Raw genomic sequence first — 12,413 nt, 5'->3', positions numbered from 1 at the left:
CACCCGCCACCTCGCCCGGCTAGTTTTTGTATTTTTTAGTAGAGACGGGGTTTCACTGTGTTAGCCAGGATGGTCTCGATCTCCTGACCTTGTGATCCGCCCGTCTCGGCCTCCCAAAGCGCCGGGATTACAGGCTTGAGCCACCGCGCCCGGCCTTTAATTTTCAAACATAGCAAAACGATGCGTTCCGCCAACTATGAAGGTGATCTTGAAGTGGATCCCAGGTATGAGTCTAGGAGTGGTTTTTGAGCATCTTCCAAATGAATTTGTATTTTCTAGGACCTGACTGGAGAGCTAAGAACATGCCATTTCAGACAATTTCCATTTTCTTTACAACATGACTAAAGCTAGCATGTCCCCCTGCCACCAGTCCCCTTACTGACTCCTTGCCAATGATGTCCCAGGCACTGTACCTGGTCCTGAGAATTATGAAGATGAGGAAGACAGGTCTCTGCCATTAAGAGCATAACATTTGCCTGGGGAAAACAGGCATGTTCAACAGTGAGGGTAAGGCAGTGCAAGTGGTGTAGAAATACAGGTAGAGGCATGATGGGGTACAATGCAGGATGGGGAGGAAATCCTTAATTCTGCCTTAGGGACCATCAAGGAGGCTTCCCAGGTGAGAAGCCATCACATTGACTTAGCCACTTAGCACTATTCAACATTTACCATTACAGTGTTACATGTGCCACTTGCAATCACACTTTGCTGTGCCCTTCAAGGATTCAGTTGTGACTTTTGCACCCCAGTGCTTATCCTGGACTCTCTCCACGGTCACTCGCCTGGATGTCTGAGTAGCCAGGCATTTAACACAGCTCACTGGATTCCAGTTATTCTTGCACTTTTCTTGTTCCTTTACTCCAAAAGGCTTAAAGGCAAGAACTCTCTCCTTTTACCTAAAAAACACTTTATTCTTCAAACACCCGGCACATACACACAGTAGGTAGTAGAACGTGTGGTATTAATGGAGGAACTGGTGAGTAATCATCATGACCACACTGATAATAACAGCCACGTATTTATTGTTTAATCTTTGCCTGTTACTGTTCTGATCATTTTAAGTGCATATTTACTCATTTGATCCTCACAATGATTGTGTGAATGAGTACGTTGAAAATTTCCATCCCACTTGGAATTTATGAATGGGAATTTATGAGAGATCAAACATACTACAAAGGAGGGCAAAACATGTCGAGCCCCTTGCTGTAGACTGAAGGTGCTTCCGAAAGAAAACCTTGCTCCCCACTCACGATGACTAACTAACCCCTTGCACAGTTTGTTTGTTCTCTGTCTTCTTTTTTATTATGGCTTGAACATGGAAACTAATTCTGGTCCGATTTGAGTGGTTTGAAACATTACCATTTTTCAAGTCTGAATGCAGCTGTCAATGGAGAGACAGCAGAGAGGTGGCCATAGCCCTGTATGGATGTGCCACACGTCCACTGGAGGTCGTTCTGGATGGTCATCATCCTTGGGGAGGAGACTCTATTCAGCCAGGGTTTGGCAGGTCCAATTAGTGAGATGCCAAGTCTGTACATGAGCCATGGCAAACAAGCCGAAATCTCAATCAGGACAGAGCACAGAGTCTTGATGGACACGCATACTCGGCCCAGGTCACTGTTTTCTCTGGCAGAGACTGACCACTGGGGTCTTCAGTCTTCTCAGAAGTAATCTTCTCAGACTCTGTCTGAGTCTGATTCATTTCAGTCCTCCAAAACTCAACCTTCTCAGCATCACCCCGGACAATTGCACGCAGCAAGTTCTCAGTAAATGTGAGGCTGGACTGGCTCACTTCGTCAAATTAAACTCCAAAGATAAGTCAAGAACTCCCCCAGGGTCTACATACCTTGAAACTTTTCTAAAACAGTTTTCCAAAACACTGTTCCTTTCCCTTCTGCCCCCATCCCGCTTGAGAACTGCAGGGTGGAAGGGAAATTCTCCAACGCTGAAGCACTTAATTACCCTAAGACCGGTGAATCACCCCACAGGGCTGACGCGGGCCCCACACTGACATTCCTACAGCCGGCGAAGAGGCCTGGTGATTTGAAGCAGAGCCCTAGGCTTATGGAGAGAGAAAACCGAGTGAAATATCTTTTGTTTGACTCAAATCACATTTGAAAGGCAATATAAGGGGTCAAGTGCACTGGCCTGAGAGAAAGGAGAGATGGTTTCTCTTCCCAGCTTAGCCTCCAATGTGGGTAAGTGACCAGCACTTTAATTTCTTCATCTAATAATAGAAATGGCCTTATTTAAAATGAAGTCATCCACAAAACCCTGATGCATAAAGCATTTACTTATCGTATTTTATTTAAAAGTATTTGATAACTTTGATAAAGACAATTAGTGGAGCACAATTTAATTTTGGCCATGATGGTCAATATATTAAAGTTTGGTACAGAAGACATATCAGTGCTATCTTTATATTTTTGAGTTTTAAAAATATTTAAATATACCTTTTAAAAAACTTAAAATGTGTGCAGAACATCTTAAGAAACTTTGTGGAACAGAGTTGAAAATTATGGGCCCAGTTGATTATTAAAAGTTCTTCAATTCTAGAAGTTCCATGATGGATCAAAGCACTACATGCAAATATTACACCTGAGGGTCCTCTCATATTTTATGTGTGAATGTGAACCTATGTGGAGAAAATAAAAACATTCCAGAGCTTCAAAAACAGAAAGGAAAACTATATAATGTTAATATTTTTGGAAACTGTGTAAGAAAAGTGAAAACAAGTTGAGTATCAGAACTTACATGAAAGGACACTTTGAAATTCAGATTAATATGCAAAAGTTCTCAACAAGATACTACTAAACTATATCCAGCAACATACAAAAAGGATTTCACAGTGAAACCAAGTGATTTTATCCCGGAAATGCGAAATAGACTTATCCAAAATCAATCAATTTGATACACAATAAAACAAAGGGCAAAGAGCTCATAATCATCTCACGAACACAGAAAACACATTTGGCAAAAATCCAACATGCTTTCATGGTGAAAATAGTTAAAAGCTAGGAGTATAAGGAAACTTCCTCAACCTAACAAAGGGTATCCATGACACAACCACAGTTATCAGCATAGTGAATGGTGAAAGTGTTAAAAGAAAAAATAGATTGGACTGCATCAAAATAAAAATACCTTGGTGTATCAAAATATGCCATCAACAAAGTAAAAAAGCAATCTATAGAATGGGAGAAAACATTTTCATTTTTTATTTCTTTAGAGACAGAGTCTCACTGTGTCACCCAGACTACAGCACGATGGTTTGATTACCGCTCACTGCAGCCTTGACCTCCTGTGCTCAAGCCATCCTCCAACTTTAGCCTCCTGAGTAGCTGGGACTACAGGTGCACACCATCATGCCCAGCTATTTTTAAAATTTTTTGTAGAGATAGTGTCTCTCTCTGTTTCCCAGGCTGATCTCAAACTCCTAGGCTCAAGTGATCCTCCTGCCTCAGCCTCCCAAGGTGCTGGGATTGCAGAATATATTTTAAGTCATATATTGGCAAGGAACTTGTATCCACAAGATATAAAGAACTCTTATAACTCCGTAATAAAAAGTCAAATAACCCAATTAAAAAGTAGGCAAAGGATTTGAATACACATTTATCTGAAGAAGATATACAATGCCTAAGAAGCACATGCTAACATTCTTCAAGTATTTAGTCATGAGGAAATGCAAATCAAAAGCACAATGACATACTACAGTTGGCCCTCTCATCTGCAGGTTCTGCATCTGCAGATTCAACCACAGATTGAAAATATTTGAAAAACCCCAAAACAATAATGAATAACAATACAACAATAAAAATAAAACAAAAACAATACAGTGTAAACTATTTATATAGCATTTACACTGTATTGGGTACTACTATAAGTAATCTAGAGATGATTTAAGGTACAGTACACAGGTTATATGTAGGTGATATGGTTTGGATCTGTGTCTCCTCCCAAATCTCATGTTCAGTTGTAATCCCCAATGTTGGAGGTGGGACCTGATGGGAGTAATTGGCTCTTGGGGTGGATTTCTCATGAATTATTTAGCACCACCCCCTTGGTGCTGTTCTGATGACAGTGAGTGAGTTCTCATGAATTCTGGTCATTTACAAATGTGTGACGCCTCCCCTGCTTGCTCCTACTCCTGCCAAGATGTGCATGCTCCCTCTCTGGCTTCCATCATGATTGTAAGTTTCCTGAAGCTTCCCAAGAAACTGAGCAGATGCCAGCATAATACTTCCTGTACCACCTGCAGAACTATGAGCTGAGTAGACCTCTTTTCTGTATAAATTACCCAGTTCTCAGGTATTCCTTTATAGCAATACAAGACTGGACTACTACAGTAGGTTATTTATTAGATTGGTAATGGCAAAAAACACAATTACTTTTGTACTAACCTGATACAAATACTATGCCATTTTGTATAAGGGACTTCAGCATCTGTTAAATTTTGGTATTTGTGGGTAGGTCCTGGAACAAATGCCCCTCAGATACTGAGGGATGACTGTACTCAACATTGACTGGGATGGTTATAAAAGGTCCTTCCATTCCAGAAGTTCCATGACATAATAAAACCCTACAGTGCAAATATTATACTCAAGTGTCCTTTCATATTTTATGTGTGAATATGAACCTAGGTGAAGGAAATAAAAAATATTACAGAGCTTCAAAAATAGAAAAAAATAACTATATAATGTTAATATTACCATAACAAGGTGTATTAGTTAGGGTTCTCCATGGAAACAGAACCAATAGGTTATATATATCATTGATCTTTGAACAGCCTGGGTTTGAACTATACAGGTCCACTTCTACATGTTTTTCTTTCAATAAATATATTGGAAAAAATTTTGGAGATATGTGACAAATTGAAAAATCCCCATTTTTCTTTGCTTACTCTATTGTAAGAATACAGCCTGTAATACATAGAACATACAAAATGTGTGTTAATTGGCTATTTATGTTATAGGTAAGGCTTGTGGGCAATAGTAGGCTATTAGTAAATCAGTTTTGAAGAAGCCAAAAGAGTTATATGTGGATTTTTGACTGTGTAGGGGATCAGCACCCCAATCTCTGCATTGCTCAAGGGTCAACTGTATATACATACGATGTATTATAAAGCATTAGAGGCTGAGAAGCCCATGAACTGCTATCTGTAAGTTGGAGACCAGAAAAACCAGGGGTGCAGTTCTGAGAACCAGAGGGCCAATAAAGGGCAGGAAACTGATGATGTCCCAGCTCAACGAGTGAATTCCCCTTTCTTCTACATTTTTTCCTACTCAGGCTCTCAATGGATTGAATAGTGGCCCCCAACATTGGAGAGGGCAATCTGCTTTACCCAGTCCATGGATTCAAATACTAATCTCATCTGGAAATTCGCTCACAGGCACCCCCAGAAATAATGTTTTATCTGGGCACCCTGTATCCCAGGCAAGTTGATACATAAAATTAACCATATTCCACAATGCAATGTGGAAAACCTGGAAGGCTCATTCGTTTCTGGTGGGAATGATGTAGCCACTTTGGAGAACAGCTAGGCAGTTCCTCAAAATGTTAAACCTGAGTTACCGTATGATCCAGGAATTCTACTGCTAAGCATATACCTAAGAGAAGTAAGAACATGTCCACACAACAACTTGTACGTTAATGTTCATAGTAGCATTATTTACAATAGCCCTAAGTGGAAATGACAATCATTTATTAGGGCCTATCCACGGATAAATGGATAAACAAAATGTAGTATGTCCACATAATGGCATGTTATTCAGATGGAATCTTATTTGGCAATAGAAAAGAATAAAACAGTGATACATGCTACAACATAGGTGAACCTTGAAAATATTATGCTAAGTGGAAGAAGCCAGACAAAAAGAGCCACATAATATATAATTTCATGAACATGAAATGTCCAGAATAGGCAAATCCATGCAGACAGAAAGTAGAGTAGAGGTTGTCTGGGAGAGAATGAGAAAAAGGAATGACTGCTAACGGATACGGGGTCCCTTTTGACGGTGTTGAAAAGTTCTAACATTGTAATGTGGTGATGGCTGCACGACTATAAATATACTAAAAACCAGTGACATGTGCATTTTAAATGGGTGATATTTGTGGCATGAAAATTATATCTAAAAAGAAATAATTTAAAATCTAAAATCAAAATGCTTTTTAAAATACAAAATTCACAATATCACCTACTAGAAACTCACGAAATGTAATAAAGGGGAGAAATGCCAAAATATGACATTAGTAATAACGAGCATCACATTTTTGAGGGCTTCTATTATGCCAGTCACTGCTCTATAGCTTTTTACAAGTATCAACTCATTCAATCTTTTCAATAACCCTATGGGGTAAGTATTATTCTTATCCCCTGTATTAGTCCGTGTTCATGCTGCTGATAAAGACATACCTGAGACTGGGTAATTTACGAAAGGTTTAATGGACTCACAGCTCCACGTGGCTGGGAAAGCCTCACAATCACAGTGGAAGGAGGAGCAGGTCACATCCTACATGGATGGCAGCAGGCAGAGAGAGAGCTTATGCAGGGAAGCTCCCCTTATAGAGCCATCAGATCGCATGAGACTTAGTCACTATCACGAGAACAGCATGGGAAAGGCCTGCCCCCATGATTCAATTACCTCCCGCTGGGTCTCTCCCACAACACGTGGGAATTCAAGATGAGCTCTGGGTGGGGACACAGACAAACCACATCATCCCCATTTTACAGAGTAGCAAACCAAGGTACACAGTTCACACAGCCAGGACTTCAACAGGCAGTCTAATTGTAGAGCCTGCAAGCTTTTAAGCCCTTGCCTCTCAAGAAACAAGGCAACTTCTGGGGACAGTAAGTATTAAAGCTTTCTCCATCTGCCCAAGAAAGGTCCCGAAAAGCCAGTTCAAGTCTTAGACAACAAGAATGTATCCAGTTGTGCTCAGAGTTGAGCTGCCAGGTGATGTGGGAAGATGAAGGTCAGAATCCAATTCCCCCCTCTCTATGGAGGCTGCCCCAAACCCATCAATGTGCCTGCACCATGATGGAGATAATGAGTCTGAGTTAGGACAGCTGAGTCTTGTTTCCCAAAGAAATCTTCTCATGACTGTAAGGCAGAGTTCTCTGTCTTTGAACTCTGGCATTTTTATAACATGAGCAAATGGAAGCTTCCAAATGTCAGCTGCAAATTTTCAGTTCCTGTCTGAGAAGAAAGCTAAGATTGTTCTCAAGAACAGGAAGAGATTTGGAGTAAAAGAAAATGCACTGAAATTGGATGAAGATGATCAATTATGTTACTTAACCAAGAGGCAGGGGCTTGTCTCATGACTAGAAAGTGTCCTGATCTCTGCAGAGATGATTCAGAATTAATGGGACTCTGAGTTTCTCAGCTGTGAGTGTGCTCAGTTTTGAAATTGCTACTTTGTAATAAGATTCAGCTGTTCAGGTTGAGATTGCAAGAGGATGAAAGTGCTTTTCAGACCTTACCAGAGCTGGGGAACCAGAGGTCTCCATAGCCAGCCCTATAGATGCTCCAAACCTAATTGCAAGCATGCGAGGTAAAGTGTGTTTTTTTTCTTAATGAACTTTTGTGATGTGCTTATAAAAGTAATACATTGCTTTTATTTTATTAGGAAGTAATAAGATGTCCAAATCTAACTTTGAGCACTTACAATATGTCAGGCAATGAGCTGAGGAATTCACTTCAATTACTTCATTTAATCCCCAAAACAACTCGATGAGGCAGGCATTATAATTATTACTACTGCCAATATACACACTAAGAAGCTGAGACTCAGAATGATTAAATACCTTGGTTCAAAGTCATCCAGTGGCAGAGCTGGGGAGCAGAAGTCAGTTTAACCCCTCACTGCATTATTATAATTCAAGGTGAAATGTATGAATCCTGCAAAGGAGGACAAAAGAAGCGCTCTGGGGATTAGATGAGTTCTGGGGTGCAGACGGAGTTCAGGGAAGAGTTTTCCTTGGAGCAAAACTATTCTGAATGGCGTCACTCTCTCCCCCAGCTACTGTCAAGCCTGCTCTTCTTCCCTGCAGTACTGTCTTGGTTAATGCCATGAGCGACACCCAGCACCAAATGACTACCCAGCTAAGACTGCGTGAGCTTTTACTCCTTCCTCTCCCTTACTGCCCCAGATAAAGCACCATCAAGTCTTGTCAGTCACAGCAACAGCTATCTCTCTCCTCCATCCCCTCCAATTCTTTTATTTACTAATTCAGAAATGTACTGAGCACTCACCCTGTGCAAGTCTCTGCTAGGCAGGTGTATAAGTGTCAAACCAGAACAGAGGTCACTCCTGGTCTCTTTGAGCTCTGTTCCTGCTTTTGTCCAGGCCTTTCTCTCTCTCCCCAGGATGGCTGAAATAGGCATCTTTGCTCATCTCCCATCTTCAGGCTGTCTGTCGCTCCTATAATCCGTCCAGTCCCTGGCACTAAGGAGGGGCTCAATGAGTGTAGAACGAATAAATGTATAGATGAATGAACCTTCCATAGTGACCCCAGAATCTTTATGAAAGCTAGTTCTAATTAAATTGTCACTCTTCTCAGAAGCTTTTAGAGGTGCCTAATTTCTCCAGCACACAGTCTCCATTTCTTAGCCTGATGGTCAAGACTTTTCATAATTTGGATCAAGTTAGCCTAAACTGGATGTTCATCTAAGCCAAATTACTCACCCTTTCCTTATGTGTGTCATACATTTTTTTTGCCCCCACCTACTGGCAGAGACAGTGCTCACCACAGCTCACCCCGTGCCTGCTGCATTTGCCAGCCTCCCTTCCAGGACAGGTGAAGGCTGAGTGACGGATTCTGGCCAGTGGACTCCCCCCATGATGCAGGACTCCCAAAACCTCAGACATTGCATAAGCAAAGGGCGAAGCCACCAAGATATTCCAAGTCTATACATCCCCACAGCAGGGCCTTACCCTCTCCTGACTAATCCACACATCTGCGCTTCTGCTAGAGAGATTTTCCTCTCTTCCTGGCCAGTTGATTTCAAGTTTCAACTGCAACATACCCTTGCTGGGGAGGCCCTCTTTGACCAGGATTCAGTCACTCCCACCTCTCTCTACTCTCAGGGCTCTGTTATTGCCTCCATCTGCAACCATAGTGCAGGCCACTTGGTAGGTTGCACAAGGGTTTGTCTGCCACACTACACTGTGAGGTCCCAGAGGGCAGGGACTGTGTCTGTTTAAAATTCTGTTTCTCCCACTAGACTGAGCCTTGTCCACTATACTCAGAAATATTCAGGCTATTACTAAAATGCATTAGGTCAGAGGGAAAACTGTTTACCCCCTGGCCTCAGTGGATGTAACTGGGAGATAGAGAAAAAAGCATGGCCCATCTCAACCTTGAGGCCGCAGTGGTTGGTGGAGTATTAGCAGGGGTTTCAGGTGAGCAGGACGCTGTGGGAATGGGGGAGGAAGAGGGGGGCACGCAAAAGGGTTCTGGAACCTAGTCACTGCCGTCCCCGCCCCACCCCCTAGGGAAACTAGGGGCCAGAGCTGGAGAAGAGCCCGAGTAGCTTCCAACTGTTTACCTTCTGGGTACCATGGCGACTGAAGACTGGTCGCCATGGCAACCTTAATATTAACCAGAGGCAGCCACCGCTAGCAGATAATGAATAAGGACAGAAAAGACATAGAAACAGGAGCATCAAAGGCAAGTGCACACGTAGTCACTGCCAAAGTCCCAGCTAAAGTGATTAAGATCCTGCACCCACCAGCCAGTCACCCCAAGAGCCACCGCTCCTCCCCACTGGGCATCTGCACCGGAGGAGGCCCCCCTCTGTGGCTGAACGGAGGCTGGAGAGGAAGGGCGGGTGTCTGGGCATTGGTGCGAAGCAAGGGGAGTTTATGTCCTTTCCCCTACCCCAAAGAACCCAGAGAATCTCCCACCGGCTCAGTGACCTGGCCGACTTTTCTACAACTGCGACTTTGGCGTAGAAGATCCAGTTGGTAGATAGCAGGCACGAGTGACCATCTCTCCTCTCCTGGCCCAACCACCCGCGTCCCCCGTGAATTTCCACTTGGGGGTATGTGAACGCACACTGTACATTGGACCCCGTGCCCAGACAGCAATATTCTTGTTGGTTATCATGAATGAAAGTGTGTGTGTGTTGCGGGGAGGGGGTTGCGGAGAGCGCTTAGAGAATGTTAGGGGCACCGAGCCGTCCACTCCCGGATGGAGTCTGAATCCGGGTGGGTGCCATTCCCGCCGACCCCGGCCTCGCCACTTTGGAAGACATGATGGGGAGCATCTGCCGTCGGGGTGCCGGGCTTCGCTGCAAGAGACTGCGCTCGCCAGCTTCCGGCGAGGCCTGAGAACGGCGGACTGCGTGTGCGAGGAACCCGGTTCAGGCCGAAGAGGCTGAGGCGCCGGCTCCGGGTCCTCTAGGTTCCAGCGCCATTCATCCTCCGCCACGCGCCGCGCCAGCCGGAGACGCCCGAAGTTAAAGTCCCAGCGGCGGTGCTCAGGAGGGAGATTACACCGGGAGAAAAATGAATCACCCTGCCCGGGGTTGCGGGAGTGCGAGGACCTGCGGGCCCAGCCCCCAGGGGCTTCGGGAGGGGCCAGGGGCTGAGCGAAGGAGAAAAGCCTGAGGCCTGGGAGCCCGGCGCCTTTATCCGGTTAGGGGATTGCAGAGGATCAGAGAGCCCGCCGCCCCTTCTCCTCCACCACCGAGCACTAAGCCCCGGGCGTCCGAGATCCCGGGTGTGATTTTGTCATTAAAAAAAAGTAACCGCGCACTCCTCCAAGAATTGTAATTCTCGCCTCCTCCTCAGCCCACCCTTCTTTTTGAATCCCCAAGGGTGAATAGTCCCCTGAGTTGGGGGGCAGTTCTTCGCCGCTGTCTTCCCCTGGCCCTGCTCCCCCCGGGCCACTGACTGACTCAACCTCCCCCGGCGCGGCGCGGACTCGACGAGACACGGCGCCCGCCCCCGACTTGGAGCCGGGGGAGCGGGTCCTTCGCGGACTGGCGGTCCTGGCGGCCCGGGGCGCGTCCTCCTGGGGCAGCGGGGCAGGAGGAGCTGTATGGGTGGGGTCGCGGCTGGAAGCCCTACAGGCCCCCAGCGGGAGCCAGCCCTGCTCCTTCTGCCTCCCGCCCCGACGGCTCGGCGGGCTCGGCCCAGCGCGGCTGCGGGACGTGAGTAAAAGGGGGTGCGATCGGCTTGGGGAGCACGGAGAGGGCTTCCTGTCCTTTGAACTGGAATGGAGGGGTATGGGAGCCGGGGGGTGGGAGCCGAGGCCGCAGCCGGCCCTGTTTCACTTTCTCTGCAGCCTGCGGCCCGTTTCAGCACCGGGGGCTGCGGACAGCGCCGCGCCCGCCCCGGCTTGCAGCTGCCTCGCTCCCCTGCGTGTGGTTCTCGAATTCATCTCCTATCTGGGGTCTGCGCCCCCAGCACACCTCCCGGCGCCCCCAAAACTTCGAGCTCAAGACCCCCTAAAATCCTTACCCTGCCAAAGTTTGAGCTTCTCCGCGGCGCGCCGGGGTCTGCGGGGCGCCTCCTCCCTCGGCCTCCTGGGCGCAGCTCCGCTCGCTCCCTCCCCCGCGCTCCCGGCCCAGGACTCTGCTCGGGGACTACTGAAGGAGCCTCTGGCCTCCCTCTCCGTGGGAAAGTCAGGTGAGGCTCTGGAGCCTCAAAGGCGGTCCGAAAGAGGCAGAAGTCAGTAGTTCACATCCCCAATACTCCCAGGGAAGAGGGGAGAGTCAGGGGCAAGAAAGCAAACAAGTCCATCGTTCCATTCTGGGTTCTCTCCTAACTGCGGGCGGCCATCCTGGACTCCTTCCTGGGATGTTTTGCTGGTAGTGTAATCCACACTGGATGAGTCCACAGCAGAGATCTGGGAGTTTGAAGTTTAAAGGTGGGACAGACACACACACACACACACACACACACACACACACATTCTTAGACCCGTTTACCATCTTAGAGAAGATGTTTGAAACAAGACTATTTGGGACAATGTGTATTCTCCTTGCAGAGTTTTTGTTTCCTTCCATCACACCAGATAACACCAGATTTCCTGAACTAAAACCCACCAATCTAGCTAGTAATCATTACCCTCTATTGAAGCCAAAGGAACTTAAACTCTTTTTGGAGAAAATAACTTTATTTACTAAAACTCATTTTTCTCCCAGAACGTGTACCTCCAAGAACACACCTCTCCATGAAGGATGAAGACCGAATCCTGCCTTTCCCTCACCGGCAACTGCACGCTCTGGTTCTGGATCGCAGGAGCAGGTCCCGGGAGGAATCCAAGCCTCCTTGCCTGGGACAAGGCTTGGACAACCTCTTGGGTTCTAGGTTCTCATGACTGATACCCTCATGGGAAGAAACTCCACAATAGCAGATCCCACCCAGCCAGTTATCCAGAGCTTCTCTGAGGACTTGCAGTTTATGGC

General features: G+C 46.0%; 1 protein-coding gene across 1 annotated transcript in view; it reads right to left on the bottom strand.

Annotated features, from left to right (window-relative positions):
* The window catches only part of CNGA3 (cyclic nucleotide gated channel subunit alpha 3), a 59,953-nt gene extending 48,121 nt beyond the window's left edge, over positions 1-11,832 (bottom strand). The window contains exon 1 of the mRNA XM_033238938.1: positions 11,464-11,832. The gene's annotated coding sequence lies outside the window, so the exon portion shown is untranslated. The remainder of the gene's footprint in view (positions 1-11,463) is intronic.
* Positions 11,833-12,413: the final 581 nt, after the last annotated feature.

Source organism: Trachypithecus francoisi, unplaced genomic scaffold (genome assembly GCF_009764315.1).
Source record: "Trachypithecus francoisi isolate TF-2019V2 unplaced genomic scaffold, Tfra_2.0 Lachesis_group17, whole genome shotgun sequence".
In the NCBI taxonomy this organism is placed as follows: Eukaryota; Metazoa; Chordata; class Mammalia; order Primates; family Cercopithecidae; genus Trachypithecus; species Trachypithecus francoisi.
This window is presented reverse-complemented; position numbering and strand designations above follow the sequence as displayed.